At 35.0% G+C, this 17,326-nt stretch overlaps 1 protein-coding gene and 1 pseudogene across 2 annotated transcripts in view; one reads left to right on the top strand and one right to left on the bottom strand.

Annotated features, from left to right (window-relative positions):
* GPC6 (glypican 6) overlaps positions 1 to 17,326 on the bottom strand; it is a 1,417,939-nt gene that overhangs the window by 1,221,050 nt on the left and 179,563 nt on the right. The gene's annotated exons all lie outside the window — the stretch shown is intronic.
* On the top strand, positions 13,612 to 15,088 carry LOC141491512 (peroxisome assembly protein 12 pseudogene; annotated as a pseudogene).

Raw genomic sequence — 17,326 nt, 5'->3', positions numbered from 1 at the left:
AGGGAAGTTTTTCTCACATAAAAGAAGTGTATGAGGAAGAGCTTTAATAATGTAGGGGAAAATGTGGGTGGAGTGCTCGAACTTTACTCTCATCAGAATTGGTCCAAAAGGGAACACATTCAATTGTGTATAGAAATATAACCTACTCAATAGGAAAGAAAAGGGGGATAAGCAATAGGAAAGAAGGGGGATAATGGAAGAGGGGGATGATTAAAGAGAGCATGGATTAAGGGAGACAGTGGTTGCAAATAAAATCAATTTTTGATGAGGGACAATATAAAAAGGAATCATAACTTTAAATGTGAATGTGATGAATTCAATCATAAAGCAGAAGTAGACAGCAGAATGAATTAGAAACTAGAATCCAATAATATATTAGTTACAAGAGACACACTTGAAACAAAAAGACAAGCCCAGAGAATAACATGCCTGTGCTCCAGACATGATATTTCATCAAAGTATGGGAACTTCTCGTGTGGAAACTCTACCCACCAATAAAGTTTTAGAAAACTGACAGAGACAGATTGATTTGTGTACAATTCACTTATACTTATGAAGAAAATATTAAACCCATTTCTTCCTGACAAATTTAAGTTCCTTTTAATAGAACAGTTATTCTCAAACTTGTTGAATTTGGGTTCCCTTTACACTAATAAATTTTTAAGGACCACCATATTTAAGTTGGTTATTCCTATAAATATGCTTCTTTAACAATTATTCCCTAATCTCACTTTTTGTAGTAAATGTTCCTTGATTCATTGAAAAGATTCTTTGTGAGAATCAGATACAAACCCTGCAATGTATAAAGATAAACTCATAGCTACAATTCTTCTATTCCAAAAATAAAAACTGGGAGCCAATAAATGCATGCATCATTTTTTAAATCCACTTTTGGTAAACATTTGCTTGACAAGAACAGACATATTCACAGGAAACAAGTGATGTTTCTATAGTAAAAAAGTTTTTAAACTAAAGAAAGAGTTTCTAGGTAGGAAGATACTGATACTATGAGGGGAAAGATATTTATCATATGAGAGATAATGTCTACTGAAGACAGGGAGAGGAAAGTAACAACAATGGATAGTATTCAATAGGAAGAGAGTAACCAAATGTACAAAAAATTTTGGTCTAGGTAATGACAGTTTGTACTGAAATCAATTTTTGTAGGCTCATCCCAACATATACACAAAGAGAAATATGGATAAGTTAGAATTTTAAAACCTTAGAAATTATTTTGTCCTTCCTTGAAAGTTCTACCCAACTAGCAAATGCAAGTCTTGATTCTTTCCATGATATTAGATGATATATAGTACCTAATGCATATATATCCAAAATTATTTGTCACAGTAGTAGTAGTCAAGGATCTAAATTTACCTAGCCATCTTCTCTCATCTAGTCTTCCTTTCAACATTCTTATGAGTATAACACAGACACCTGGGGACTTGCTGTTGTCCAATACCAGAGCAAAGATAACTAGAACATAAGAGGATTGAACCCATGGCCATAGCTTCAGAATCTGTGCCCTAATCAATGAAAGAAAAATCAGAAACTTGGAGAAAGAAGAAACCCACAACATTATGCATTAAAAAACAGGAAGAGAGAATATATAAAATAATAGATTATTAAATGGTGAAAAGTAATGGTAGATCAGAAGATATAAAGCAGACAAGATAGAAAATATTGCTAAATGGTTAAAAAAGATGTAAGGATACAGGATAAAAAGACAAAAAGATTATAAGAGAATGAATGAAGTGTTGAAAGATTTGAGATCTTGAAACTAAACAACAAATGCAACAAAAATATGCTATATATCTGGTAGGCATATAATACTAAGTGAAAGACACAGTCCCTCATTGCCAAGTAATGATTCAATTGACAAAGTCCCTGACTTTTGCAAAAGTGCCTTCTTGGAACCAGTGAGTGCATAAATGCATAAATGTTGTATTGAGAGGAGGGATGCATTCCTCTCTAACATTTTGGCATCACATCTATATAAATGACATCATTTCATTTAGATAGCAATTATAATTCTCTTCAATCTAATTGAGTTCCCTACAATTTCTTTCATTTCAGCAAAGAAAATTTTAATTCCTAGTCACAGTCATAAAAAAACCACCTGAATTTTAGAGCTGTTAGACCCTATTAGAGATCAAGTTCAGGCACTTCATGTGATAGATAAAGTTGTTAAGAATTGAAAATTAAATTCAGTTGTTGAATTCCAATCCACAGCCCTGTCCCTTAAATATGTAAGGTTTTTGAAATTTAACTTCTTGGTCAGTTAAAAAAAAAGGATAAAAAATACCTGTAGCAACTGCTCAGAATGTCTAAAATGCAATATAATTGAAGCCATAATTCAATCAACTAATAAGCATTTATCAATTGGTGCTGTGCTAGGTACTAGTATAAATTAAAAAAAGAAATAATACTTTTCCATTACTATTATAATTTTTATAGCTATTATTATTAAAATAAAGATTACTCCTTTGCCTCCACAATGGGGAGGGAGATTTGAGGACTTTCATCGTACACACACACACACACACACACACACACACATGGTTACATATGCATAATATATTTTCAAATATATATATATATATATATATATATACATAGAGACATATGTATATACATGTCTCTATGTATAATACTATATGTGCATATTTGAAACCTAGGGATTTTTCTTCTTGAAGGAAGATAAACTGGAAGAAATACCAGCTGCCTATAGTGAATCACTATTTACATAGAGTTCTTCTTGAGAAATGTGAAAAAAAACTTGGAATGTAAAGCATTCGTTTTTATTCATGCCCAATGAGCATATAAGTAAAATGGAAGATTTGAAAAATAATAACTGCTTATAGGGAATCTTAGTTAAAACAACCACATATCATTTGAACCAACCTACACAGAAGTCATAAAAAGGAAATAGTCTAAATCTTTGCTTTTGTAAATTACTTTTAAAAAGTAAAAAAAAAATCCTTTCCTTCAGTTTTTCATGTAGGTTTGATTTGAAAAAGGAGTCAGTTTATATTTCTCATGCAAACTTAATCTTAAGAGCTTGGAAACCCAAGATCTACTTGTGAGCATAACTAGATATTATGGTAGCTCCTCTAGATGAAAAAAACTTAATGAATTGCATGGCCAGTTTTTTTTTTTTTTGAAGAGTGTTACTTTTTGTAAAACTCTTCCACAAAAAAGGAAAATGCTATTTTTCAAGTATTATAATGGAATGGAAGGAGATGGGGAAAGATGAAAACCTCCTTCTTTCTGAATAATAATAAAGGTAATTTTTCAACTGATTTCAGGATCCAATTAATTCTAACTTTATGAATACCAAAGAGACTCAACAATTTTATTAAAATGTTATGTTGAAAAAAAACTAAGAAATTTATGACCATAATGTTATTGTAGCTAGGACTGCAGAATAATGTTCTTAGTTTTCTTGAAAATAAAATTCATTCACTACATCTGTAGATTAAAGTGAACAAATATTTCTTAATATTTTCTTTAAGAGACAGAGCTGTAACAAGTCTCTAGTTAATGCTGACAAGTTTCTTTCAGGGCAGGGCAAATTTATTCTCCAACAATAATAAAGACAGCTATTTAAGTTATTCTTTTCCCAAGCTCTCCACCTGCTCCCATTAGAAGAACATTAACTGGAGTGAACTAGACATCAGGGTAATTCCAAACACATTGGCACATCAGGGATTTTCAAAGAATTCACTGAATGTTTTTATTATACAAAAGAATATTACTTCAAACTGTGGGAAAAATATCCCCAATTTATTTGGCTCATTCTGTTTGCTTAACAGAAAGCAGGTGTCTTCTAGCCTCTGATCAATATTCCTTTTTAAAATTTAGAAAAGTGAAAAGCAGAAAATCAACTTGCCGGCAAATGCAATAAGCATTATCTTTGAAAATGATGAGACAGCAGTGACATTAGAAACCAACATTGCAAATTTCACTAGCCAAAAAGAGACAAGATGAATTTGCTGAATTAACTGCTTCCTTAATATATAGACAATAATTTGTGGACATTATCCATGATCACCATGATTACAAAGGACTGATAAGGAAGAACACTGCCCACCTCATGAAAAAAAAGATGATGGACTAATATGCATAACTAATTGGTAGAACATATTTTTGGACTTGACCAAAGTGAGCTAATTTTCCATTACTGTCAACAATAGTCAGGAAACATCTTTTAAAGAGATTGTAAGTCCCAGGCACTGTGCTAAACAATGGGAATACAAATACCACAAAGAATAATAGTTCCTGCCCTCAAGGAATTTACAGTCTAATGGGGGGAAACCACTTACAAAAGAAAGCTGAAAAGCAGGGAAATGACTGAAGAAGAGAGAAGACACCTGGCACATTATGCATTGGTCAAAGAAATCTATAATAAGTACAGCTGGATGAAAAGTGAAATGTCAGAGGAGTTGCTTCTATTTCCCCTCCATAAAAAGAGGATTCATTCTTCTTCATACTCTGAGTGCAATCTTTATTCAGGGACATAATACTTGAGGAACTGGACCTATCAATACTGACATTTTCATGAGAAATGAAACCAGAAAGTAGAAGTTTCAGATGCACAGGTATCACAAAAATGTCAAAAGAACAAAAAGAAAGCCTTTAACATATTGGAAGAGAGACATCTATAGGAAGACAAGAATTGAGAAGAATGAGAAGGTGTGGGAGTTATTAATTGCAATAGTGATGGAGTAACTACACTCCTACCATTATTAATCTTAATGAAATATTGAAATATAGGTTAAATAAGCTTTAGTGAGCAAACTCAGAATGCAACTTCTATTTATAATAATGTTTTTTTAATCAGGAAATGTCATCTAACCTTCAAACAAACCAATTTAAAAATATACACTTGAAACCCTTGGAGAACAGTATACACAAAAATAGCAATACTGATGATGATCAACTGTAAAAGATTAGCTACTCTGATCAAGAAAATAATCCAATACAAATCTAAAGTACCAATGATGAAAAATGCTATCCATCTCCAGAGAGAGAACTGATGGATTCTGAATGCAGATTGAAACATATTTATTTAAAAAAAAAACTTTATTTTTCTTTTTGTTATATCTTTTCTTTCACAACATAACTAGTATAGAAATATATTTTGCATGACCATACATGTATAATCTATATCAAATTGCTTGCCTTCACAATGTGAAAGGGATAGGGAAAGAGGATAGAAGAGAAATTAAAACTCAAAAATTGTAAAACTGAATGCCAAAATATTTTACAAATAATGAGAAAAAAAGTAAAATATTTTTGAAAAAGTCAAGCATTGATTGAGATTAGGGCATTCTATGTGACCATTTCATTTAAAATCTAAAGATTTTGGAATACTGAATCAATGATTCTTGCTATAAGAAAAATAAGTTATAAAGAAGATGTGTATTCCCTTCAAAATATCAATTAAGGAAGGAAATTAATTTTTTTAGCTACTAAAGCAAGGTATATATTGCTTTCATGATTCTAAGATTTTTCTCTTCTGGATAATATTTAATATGATATCATGCACAGTGTAGGAACTGAATAGCTATCAACTCATAATGTTGAATGTTGTCATAATAATCAATCAATAAACACTAAGGACCTACTATGTGCCAAGTCTTGTAGCAACAACATTAAAGAAAATGATATGAACTAATGCACATTTCTATTATATTCAAGCAAGAAAAGTTGAAGTAAGGGAATTAACAAAACAATAGTTTCAACATGGTATCTTTTCAGATTCTTTCAGCTGCTAGTGCCTCCCCACAATAGCATTATATTTTGTACATACTTATGTATATACACATTTCTCACAACAGAATAGAAATTCCTGGAAGTCAGGGACAATTTTCTTCCTACTTCTGGGTCCTTAGTATCTAGTGTTGTTCCAATCACAATTTTGGCATTTAATAAATGTTTGATTTCTTCAGCCAATATTTCTTAAGGAACAACAAGGTATAAGACACTGTGCATAAGCTAATATAATACTGAAAGCCTCATTAATGCATAAGCCTTTAACAATTTTTGATTAAGGACAAATTAAGATTTTTTATCTTTGGAGACTAGATTATTAATTTATATTGCGGCAGCTAAGTGGCACAGTAGATAAAGGAAGAGAGGAAGAATCATCATCTTGAGTTCAAATCTTGCCTCACATACTTACTAGTTATATGACCTTGAGCTATTTCTTAACCTCTGTTTGACTTAGTTTCCACAATTGTAAAATAGGGATAATAATTAACTCCTATCTCCCAGGGTTTTTTTGTGAAGATCTAGGGAGATAATACTCATAAAAAGTTCAAGGAAGTAGGCACTATATAAATGCATTTTCCCTTCTGTTCCTATTGTGTTTATTCTAGTTTCTTTTTTTCTGCTATCTTTATAAGGGTTAAACTACTGGAATTGAAAATTCAGAATTCTTAGATCTTTTTAAGTCCATTTCAATTCACTTTATTCTGCTATTCATTTTAAATCCTACAACATGCAACTCCCTCTCAATGATATGACAAAATATTGAATGGCATAATTCTAATCCCTTGAGACATGAAGATTTAACATCATCATTTTTCCCCTCATCTATATGCTCTAACAGCAAATGTTTGATGCCAAATTCCATCCCAAGAAGGCAGTACTTTCTCAACTCTGCTTCTGTGAAGTCTTATCTTCCTTCTTTCAAAGGCAGCTAGAATGTCAGACTTAGAACAAGGAAAAAACTGAATTTGAATATGATGCTTTGAATAAGACAAATGCTTGGAGGGAAGGAAACCTCTATCTGAATCTCCCCCTCAGATGTTATCTGCTTGACCCTCAGGCAAGTCACTTAAACTCAGTTTCTTCATCTGTAAAATGAGAGCTTTGACTTGGATGATACAAATCAATGATGTCATGATCCTGTGAAGCATGATATGAGCAATGAGTGTGGCTATAGAAAAGTTACTTAAAACTTTTTGAACTTTTTTCAGATTTTGCTCATTTAAAAAGAGAGGAAAAATAACTCCTGTAGCACCTAACCTGATCAGGACTGTTGTTCAAAGCAAATGAGGTGGTTGTGCATTATTTATATTCATATTTAAGGTTATGTTCAGGTATCACTTTCTCTGAGAAGCTATACTTCATTTCCATAGTTTTGGGTATTTATTTCTATCTCAATTTATGTTTTTATTTTGCTTGAGTACATGCTATAGCCCCTGACACACTAGCCCAAATAAAACTTAAAGGCAAGAAAATCTGTTTTTGTCTTTATAATACCATTGCTTAGTAGATCAACCACAGAGTTGCTAGGTAAAATTAGCTGAACTGAAGTTGTAGTAAGATGACAAGTGTTTCACATGCAATTCTTTCTAAATAAATAAAAAATTTTATAGAAGGAATAATTTCAAATTCCCTACAAAAAAGAATGAGCAGCAGGGAATCATCACAGAACTATTAGAAACATTACTAAATGTATACATATTTATGTGTATGTGAGGTAAAAAGAGATTAATCTCTTGAACACATGTAATACTTTAGCATGAAAATATTTATTTCTTGAGCATTTGGAAGAGCTTGCAATGCCAATTTTTATAAAATCATTTACAGCCTCAGCAACTTAGTGTGTCATTCTCAACAAGTCTCTTAACCTTTACTTTCCTCAGTTTCTTCAAATGTAAAATGGCAATGATATTAGTACCTGTCTCTCAAGGTTGCTGCAAGAATCAAATGAGTTAAGTGTGAAGTGTATACCACATCACCTGATTGCATAGTAAGTGCCATCAGTCTGTCTACTTCTCTCTCTCTCTCTCTCTCTCTCTCTCTCTCTCTCTCTCTCTCTCTCTCTCTCTCTCATAGTTTTCTCCTTACTCCTACTCTTTCTTCTTTCTCTTCATGATCATCATTCATTTTCTCACCCACACCAAAATAAAATGAAAAGAGAGGGATAGAATTATAGTATGTAATACAAATGAAGAATGGATACAAGTCAGCAAATTGTTTAGTTGAAATTCAGTGGCTCTTTAAGGTAGTCATTTATTTTCTCTATATTTTCTGCCAATCAAAAATAAATCTGTACCTTCCCTGTTATCATTTTTTTGTCTTAATGTAATGTGATATTCATAGTAGATAGATCGGCACATATTACAGAGCACATTATCACCCCCAGTTTTATATATTAACTACTCAATAATATGTCCAATAATCATAGTGCCCGCTAGGGAGTTCAAACAACCTTTTAGACACAGACCTCTTTAACTTCATAATAATAATATCTCTGACACAAAAAGGAAACAATATGGTAATACCCCTACTTAACCACAGTGAAAATAAAGCTCATAAATAAAGCTTGGAAAATCATTTGCAAAATCAACAGTAACCACATAAGTAGTTGATCTGAGAATATCTATTCATTTTTATTCTGGTGCTCTAGTACCTAGGATTTTATTTACAACATCTTTGAATTTTTATCTTCCCCTTAGATTTAATAATAATTTGTTAATAAAGTAGACTAGAGGTTTAGATTAGTTGTTCTACCAAGATCTTGGCTATGGTCATATTCAAGAAGATAATAAATTATCTGGTGATGGAATGAAGTCCTGTGATAATCATTAGATCTTTTAAAACATAGTTGTCATGTCAAATAGATTAATTTTCTATCAAACTCAGCAATGGATACCTACTTTGATACTTTGAGAAAGTTCATCAATTACAATATTTTATTCAATTCTTTTTAATGCCCTACTTTGTTTATGAAAATGCAAATCAGTATAAAAATAATTTTAACCTAACATAAAATAATCCTGATATTAGCAAGCCTCTTCAAATACCCAGAAAATTTGTGAGGAAAAAAAAAACCCCAGAAAAATATAGAATAGAATGTACTTAAATATAAAGTCTATATACAACACTGAAGGGGGAAATTAGTTCCATAAGAATAATTTTATAAATGTTATGTGATCATAGATCCAGAGTAAGAAAGGAGCCATGAAGCCATCTTGATCAATCCTATCATTTTCAGGTAAAGATATTGAGGTCAAGGAATATTACATAACTTTCCAAAGGACATACAGGTATTGCGTATCTGAGATAGGATTTGAATACAAGTCCCCTGATTCCAGAACCATTGCTCTTTCAATTATACCAATATTTCATCCTATAATAAACTAAATGATTATCTAAATAAGATAGGAGGAAGCTGGGATATCTCACATTTATTGAGATTTGCTTATAACCTTTTAATGCTACTCTTATAAAGGCTCAGTGCCTGAGACTTTCCTTACAAAAATTGTCTTTTTATTAGCTTAACCATTCATCAACATCATTCAATAGAAGGTCATTATGTACCAAAAGCATTATATTTTTGATGTGTCATCATTTCATTTGTCTTCAAAATTGTATCAGTTAATCATATAAAATTATTTTTTTCCTTTACTTCAAATTTTTATTTTCTAAAGAAACAATTCAGTACAATTGGGATTCAGATGGAAACTTATGTCATCAAACAAATACCTTATCCTATGAGGGCCTTGATTATCAACATAATAGTTTCTGAGTATAAGTGTTAAGAACTAGAGTTTCATGTACTCTGGAAATTTATTATAAAATTTTGAAGGGGTTGGGAAAGAGGATAAAGTCAGGAGAAATGAGTAAGGGAAAGACTGAAGAGAATAACTTCTAAAAGTACTCATTAAAATCCCTTCTTTATAAGTAATTTAACATTTTCCCAAAGGCTAAGGAGAAAAACAAAATAAAACAATTATGAAATCAATTTAAAGTGAATTATAGGGCGGCTAGGTGGCTCAGTGGATAGAGTACCAGCCCTGGAGTCAGGAGTACTTGAGTTCAAATCTTACCTCAGACATTTAATAATTACCTAGCTGTGTGGCCTTGGGCAAGCCACTTAACCCTATTGCCTTGCGAAAACTAAAAAAATAAATAAATAAAAAAATAAAGTGAATTATGTCCTTATGAAAACAAAACAATAAAATGAAAATTTTCTTATTCCATTGTTTCCTACTCTCTACAGTAGAAATTAGAAGTGACACTGAAGCAACAAATCACTGGACCTACTTGTTTCTACAATTAGCCAGGTACAACTTATGACTAGAAAAATGTCACTTTCTCATTATTGTTTCCTGAAAAAATTTGCATTCTTTCCTGAGAGATAAAAAAGAATGTGGGTTTTACTCAATAACCACACAGTATTTGATATTTATTAAATTGTACTCTATAATAATAGGTTATAAGCAATTCATTATTAGACTGCTGAAAATATTCAGTTGTTCTATAGTTCATATTATGTCAAATGTAAACAAAAGACAAAATAGGGGGCTGGAGTTTAGATAAATTACAAAGCAAAATGTCATTTTTCATTTTCCAAGAGAAAAAGAAATGAAAATCTTATGAAAATATTGTATTATTTCATTTCTTTCAAGGACAAATATATGGAATCATTTAATTATTTTACAAATACTCAAGTATATTCAAAGGTCTACTTAAATGAAAACTGGGAGGAATTGAAATTAAATTAGAAGTAATTTAATCTGATCTGTAGCTTAACAAATGTTCACACAACTAGTGGCCTTCTAGCCTTTCCCTAAAGATATCTAGTGAGGGGTAATGAATTTTTCCCCCAAAAAATTAATTTCTTGGTTGACTATATTAGGAAGTTACTCCTTAAATCAAGCTTTTAATATGGTTCTGAACAACTTCTACTGATTGCTCTTAATTCTGTCCTAAAATAATTTTCACCTAATTACCTTATAAGACACCTTTGAATATTTGAATACATCTATCATGTCTATGTAGGGGTTGGGGTGGGGCGGTTACATAGGTAGCACAGAAAATAGAGTACTAGACTTGGAATCAGGAAATCCTGAGTTCAAATACCCACTTAATCCTTTTTACCTGGACAATGAGGCAAATTATTTAATCTTTGATTCAGTTTCCTTAGCTATAAAATGAGAATAACAATAGCATCTATCTCATGGGGCCCTTATAAGGATCAGGGGAGATAGCATAGGTGAAATGCTCTCCAAACCCTAAAGTGATATATTTTGTTCTTCAATCATGTCTGACAATAATTTGAGATGTCTATATTTGAATATAGAAAATTTTACCAAGGTAGTTGTTCAGTCATTTCAGTTATGTCACTTATATCCAACTTTCCATGGCCCCATTTAGGGTTTTCTTATCAAGGATACTTGAGTGGTTTATCATTTTCTTCTCCAGCTCACTTTACATAGCAGAAAACTAAGTCAAATTGGGTTAAATGGCTTGCCCAGGGAAACACACATTTTGAACTCAGAAAAATGAGTCTTTCTGACCAAAGACTAGGGTGCTCTATCCATTCTACTTCCTACCTGCCCAAAGTGCTCCCTACATACTAGCTATTACCATTGTTATAAGAATCATTAATAATGATAATTATTCATAATTATGTCAACAATAGTTTATCTCAATAATATTAAATATCATGACTAATTACTAATAATATTTTCATCATTACCCTCATTGCTTTACTACATTTTTTTCCAGGCTACAGATCCCCCCTCAATTTCTTCAATTTACCCCTTATGTGATGTAAATTCTAGGATATTCTACTTCACCTGTCTTAGTTTCCCTTTTCTGCATATTCTTCCAAAATTGTGGGTCAAGAAACTGAAAACAATACTGCAGAAAATTCCTAATCCAGGCAGAGAAAAACATTTTAATCACCTATATAATGCTGAGAGCTATGATTCTCTCAGTACAAACTAATAATTCACTACTATTTTTGATCCTAAAGAATTGATGATTCTCAGTAAGAGTGGATTCAGGGTCAATTAGGTGATACAGTGGATAGAACACCTGGAATTAGGAGGATCTGAGTTCAAACATGGCCTCAGAGACTTGAGACCTACTAGCTGTGTGACTTTGAGCAAGTCAATTAACCTGTCTTGGGGCGGGGGAAAGGGGAAGAGAGAAAAAGAAAGCAGAAGAGACAAATGAGACAGAGAGAACATTAGACCTGGAGTTCAAATCACATTTCATATACTAACTAGCTATTAAACCCTGGCAAGTCATATAACCTACTTGCCTTGGAATGGCATACCACTCCAATATATCTTTGCCAAGAAAATTCCTTGCAGAGTATGGTCCACAGATCACAGAGTTAGAGATAACTGAATAAATAAACAGTAACAATAAATTCAGAAAAAAATTACATATGAGAACGAAATTTTGTTGAATTTAAGAGCATATTTCTCTACCTCCAATCTCTAGTTATGTACACAAGACAAAAGGAATCATTTTTCTCATTTAGAAATATTGGATATTTTTTGTTTCTTTTTAAAATTATATAAAATTAAAATTCAAGAAGAAAACTCCAGAAAGAAATAATTTCCCCTAAGTTTCATAAAGGAAACAACCCAGCACAAATGAGATCTGCATTGGAACAGAAACTCACTGGACAAACACATTGTTCCACAGTGAAATATTCCACAGGCATGTAGAAAAAAGCATACATACTGGAAAGGCTAATAGACTTTGATACAATAGTGAAACCATAAAGCTTCCAGGTACATTGCATAGCTGCATATACTACCTGGTAATAATAAAATCTGTTGATTCTCTTAGTTTCAAGGTATATGTCTTCTGCCTGAACAGCAGATCATGAGCCAATGAACAGGAATCTCTGAGCCAGAAGAACATTGTTTTATTTGTATGATGTGTGAAATATCATAAGAACAATGTCTCTGGAATGGACCCAAGGCAGGAGCATCATTAACTTAAGTTATGTTAGTCATCTATGAATAACTGCAAATATCTGGAATTTTAACACCTACAGTGAAGGCAAGATCAGAGTCAGATATGTGATTTTGTTCCTATTTTTAAAAATACACACACACACACACACACACACACACACACACACACACACACACACATACACACACCCTAATAAGGTGACTAAAGGAGTTAAGAGGAAGTTTGTCTTCTCATCTGATGTGGGATCTACAATTTTTTATTCCACAAGCTTCCAGAGAATGAGATTCTGTAAACTTCTCTCATTGGGATAAGGCAAAAACATTTAGGCAATTGTCATGGCAGGCTCAATGTGAAGAGCAGCAAGCAAAGTGAGTCTAAAATCAGATAATTCAGGTTGAGATTTCAACTGTTATTTTTGTATAGTAATAGACACATCATTCAATATGTCTTACTTTCAATTTCCACATCTCAAAGAAGGGGCAGATGATTTGACTTTATCTTACATTATAAAGTTTTTTAAAGGAAAATTATTGGTAAACTTCTCAATGTTATATAAATGTGAGTAATCAAAATTTTTTTAGCACAATAGTATTATTATAGATTGGTCAAAAAGCAAATGCTATTTGGATTTTCTATAAGAAAGAGTTCACGTTCTTCTCTAGTTCTTAGATATTGTGAATCAAAAAGAAGTACAGTGGTTCGGGGAGCTCCGCCCCGGGCGCCCTGGGCACGGCGCCGGCCGCTCCATGGGGCCCAGTCCTGGCGGCGGCCGCCCCGGCCCCGTCCCTTGGCCCCGGAGATGGCGGCCTCGCCCCCCGCGGAGCCGCCCCGCTCCAGGTCCGGGCAGGCCCGGCCCCGTAGCGCCCGCGCAGCCGTGCCTTGGCCGAGCACGGGGCCCGCATCACGGCCGCCTCCGGCGTGGAGGACCGGCCCTTCATCTTCGAGGGGGTGGCGCAGGACAGGCTGCTGCCGGCCGTGAGGTCCGCGCTGCAGCACGCGGCCAAGGTGCTGGCCCAGGCCCACCCGGGGCCGCTGCGGCTTCCTCTGGAGGAGCACCACCTGGCCACGGCCAGCGCCTCCTTCTCCAGCACTTCTACGGCCTCAAGCGCGTGGTGGCGGGCCGGGCCGCGGCTCCGAGGCAGCCCGGGGCCGCAGCTGCGCCGCTCCCTGGCGCTGCTGGTGCTCCTGTCCTAGCTGCGCGTCAGGCTGGAGAAGCTGGTGGCCGGCCTGCGGGAGGACGACGAGTGTCCCCTCCGGCCGCCCGACTCGCGCCGCGCTCCCACTGCCCGCTGCTGGCGCTGGCGGCCGTGCGCCTGGCCCGCCTGACGGCCCGGGACCTGCGGGGCCTGTGGGACCTGCGGGGCCTGTGCGGGCTGGGGGGCCTGCAGGACCTGTGGGACCTGCGGGGCCTGTGCGGGCTGGGGGGCCTGCAGGACCTGCGGGACCTGCGGGGCCTGTGGGACCTGCGGGGCCTGCGGGGCCTGCGGAGAAGGTGCAATCAGCTATCAAGAAGCTATGGGAGGCCTTGCCGTATCCGTCTCTACAGGCCTTTCTGTAGGGGTTTTCTTCCTACAGTTCCTAGATGGGTGGTACTGCTCTGAAAATCAAGAAACCATCAAATCCCTGACTACCCTACCCACACCACCTCCCCCTGTGCACCTGGACTACAACTCAGATCCCTCTCTGTTGCCAAAGGTGAAGACGGTGTGCCCCTTATGTCGCAAAACCCGGGTGAATGACACTGCGCTCGCCACTTCTGGTTATGTGTTTTGTTACCGATGTATATATAACTATGTGAGGAGTCACCAAACCTGCCCCATCACAGGTGATGCAACGGAAGTTCAGCACCTGGTTAAACTATACTCCCCTGAAAACTGAATGATCTTGCCAACTGTGCCTGACGGTATGCCTGCCATTCTGCCCTAGTGACGAGTACATGGTACTACTCGGTCAGACCCATCCATCCTAGTTACCCATCTCAGGACCACCTCTACCTTAAAAAGCCTACCTAGCAAAACATTTTTTAAAATCAAATACATATTCATTTGAATGTAGTTTATTAATATGCCTTCTAACTCCCTTTCAGAAATGAATGAAAACAGTCATTAGCACGGTGGACAATTGTGAGTATCATCTGAAATAAGATCTAGAGTATACTTTAATCAAGCTATTTGAGTGCTGATACATGTGGAGGGAGAAAAGATAGAACACCGTCTCCTCTACCTTTGGAGCCAGACTAGCCCAAGAAGCATCCAAATAGGGAATTCTAGTCATTAGGCAGGCTCCTCTCCAAGGATTCACTTGTCTAAAGGATTTTGCTTTGAATGGAAATTAAACTTTAGAAAATGAGTCACTTTTTCAAATTGACACCCCTTCAGCATTCATTAATGCCTATCTAGTTTGGATTGTGATTTAGAGTGAATCCTTCACAAGAAGCCACATAATTTATCTTTTTTGGGAAACTGATTAAGGTCAAGTATTGTACTGGGTTGATTATTTCAAGCAGGCTGAGAACTTTAAGTCAGAGTCCCAGAATGTTAGACCAGGAAGGGACCTTGGAGATCTCTAGTCCAAGTCCCTTTTCAGAAGTAATTTGCCCACATTCACCCAACCTGGTTACTGTGGAGCCCTGACCTACTCACCCAGTGCTCTTTTCTCCACTGTGCCACAAATTTTACAGGGAGCAGAAAAACAGCTTTGTATAAGCAGTTTATGCTAAGTCCCTGAGGTATCTGCTAAGCTAGCATGAACATGTCTCACCATTAATCATGATTTTTATGAAGCCCTCTCTGTAACATACCTCAAAAATAAATTTTGGTTTTCTACAACAACAACAACAACAACAACAACAACAAAAAAGTACAGTGGTTCAATACCCCTTGCAAGCTTTATAGAAGCGATATACAAGAACAGGCCACCATGAAACTTAGATGTAGGTGCTTGCCATATTGAGTAACATGGATCCATTGATGTACTGATTTTTTAAAACAATAGTGTGAATGTCAACATAAAAATAAAGAGAGGCAAGACTATGAAACATTTCTAAAGAAGGTAAGAGTTATACTTGGGTTTTGACAGATTTTTTTTTTCCTTTTTAAAGAAGTGTATAAAGATTTTAAGGCAAGATGAAGAAATGTTCACAAGATACAGTATACAAATTCATTTTGATATTAAAAGTTCCCCTATTAGAAGACTTTGAAAAACAGACAGAAAAATCACAGAATCTCAGAACTATATGGTAAAGTAAGTTTTGTCTAATTCCATATACTTAAGGAAAGATAATTTAGCTCAAGGATCTACAATGATAAAGACTGACTGTTTTCTAAGGCAGTTCATTGCATTTTTTGTCCTTTGTGCTAAATTTAATTTTTGGGAAGTCCTTCCTTATATACATGAATTCAATCTTTTTCAAACTCTACCGTCTGAAGCCAACAAAACAAACATTGCTCACCTGAAAACTCTTCAGATATTTTTGAAAGAATTCTTAAACTCATCCAGCCCCTCCCCAAATAATCTTTTCTCCAATCTAAATAGCCATAATTCCTTAATTTTATACTAATATGTCATAATCATGGGCTTCAATAACCTACTAATGCTAGGCATCTTCTGTTTCCTGAGTTTATTAATATCCAAATTAATAAATATAAATTAAATTAAATGGTTCAAAGAACTACTAGAAATTCTTAGTCAAGATAATTAAATAATTACTATAGTTTCAGAAGAAGATTATAGTAGGAGTTGATAGTTTGGAATGGAAAGGAATTCATTTCAGGATGAAAGCCAAAAACAACTAGATAACAATATGAACTACAGTGATAGAGTAACAAAACAATAAATATAAAATATGCAAAAGGGCAAGAATTTGCTGGACAGAGATACTACAGTGGGTATGAAGAGAGAGAGAGAGAGAGAGAGAGAGAGAGAGAGAGAGAGAGAGAGAGAGTGAAAATTGATTCTAATGCTGTGAGCATTATGTGATGAGGTACATGTTGATTTCTGAAAAAACTGGGAAATAGTGATTGTTTAGGGGACAAATTGGTGTACTTAAGATATGACATTTTTCAGATGTCAGAGTTATCATCCTAAGAAGAAATAGGCAATAGAAAATAAAAAAAATTATACAGGTACAGAGGTACTATATATTGGGAAATATATGATATGCAGAATACACTAGAGACACAAATCTGTAAATAACTGTAGTTGGTTTCCTTTACCTGTTTTATCAGTTAGGCTCTGTTTATTTTGCCCCTCTACAAATGGCCTAAGAGATTTGAGTAAGGTGAGCTTCAATGTTTGTTCTTAAAGAATAATAGGTTTATATATCATAGATTTAGAGCTGGAAAGGATTTTTGAGGTTATTAAGTCAAGTACCTCCTGTTATAAATGAGAAAACTAAATCACAAAGTTAAATGATTTGGTCAAGGACACAGAGCAATCCAGCACCTACATAAATTTGAACCCAAGTATTTCTGATTCAAAGTTCAGGGCTTGATCTACCATACCATGGTACTTCTCACAGTGATGTATATTATTACACAAGCATACACACACACACACACACACACACACACACACACACACACAC

This window comes from Macrotis lagotis, chromosome 6 (genome assembly GCF_037893015.1).
Source record: "Macrotis lagotis isolate mMagLag1 chromosome 6, bilby.v1.9.chrom.fasta, whole genome shotgun sequence".
In the NCBI taxonomy this organism is placed as follows: domain Eukaryota; kingdom Metazoa; phylum Chordata; class Mammalia; order Peramelemorphia; family Peramelidae; genus Macrotis; species Macrotis lagotis.
This window is presented reverse-complemented; position numbering and strand designations above follow the sequence as displayed.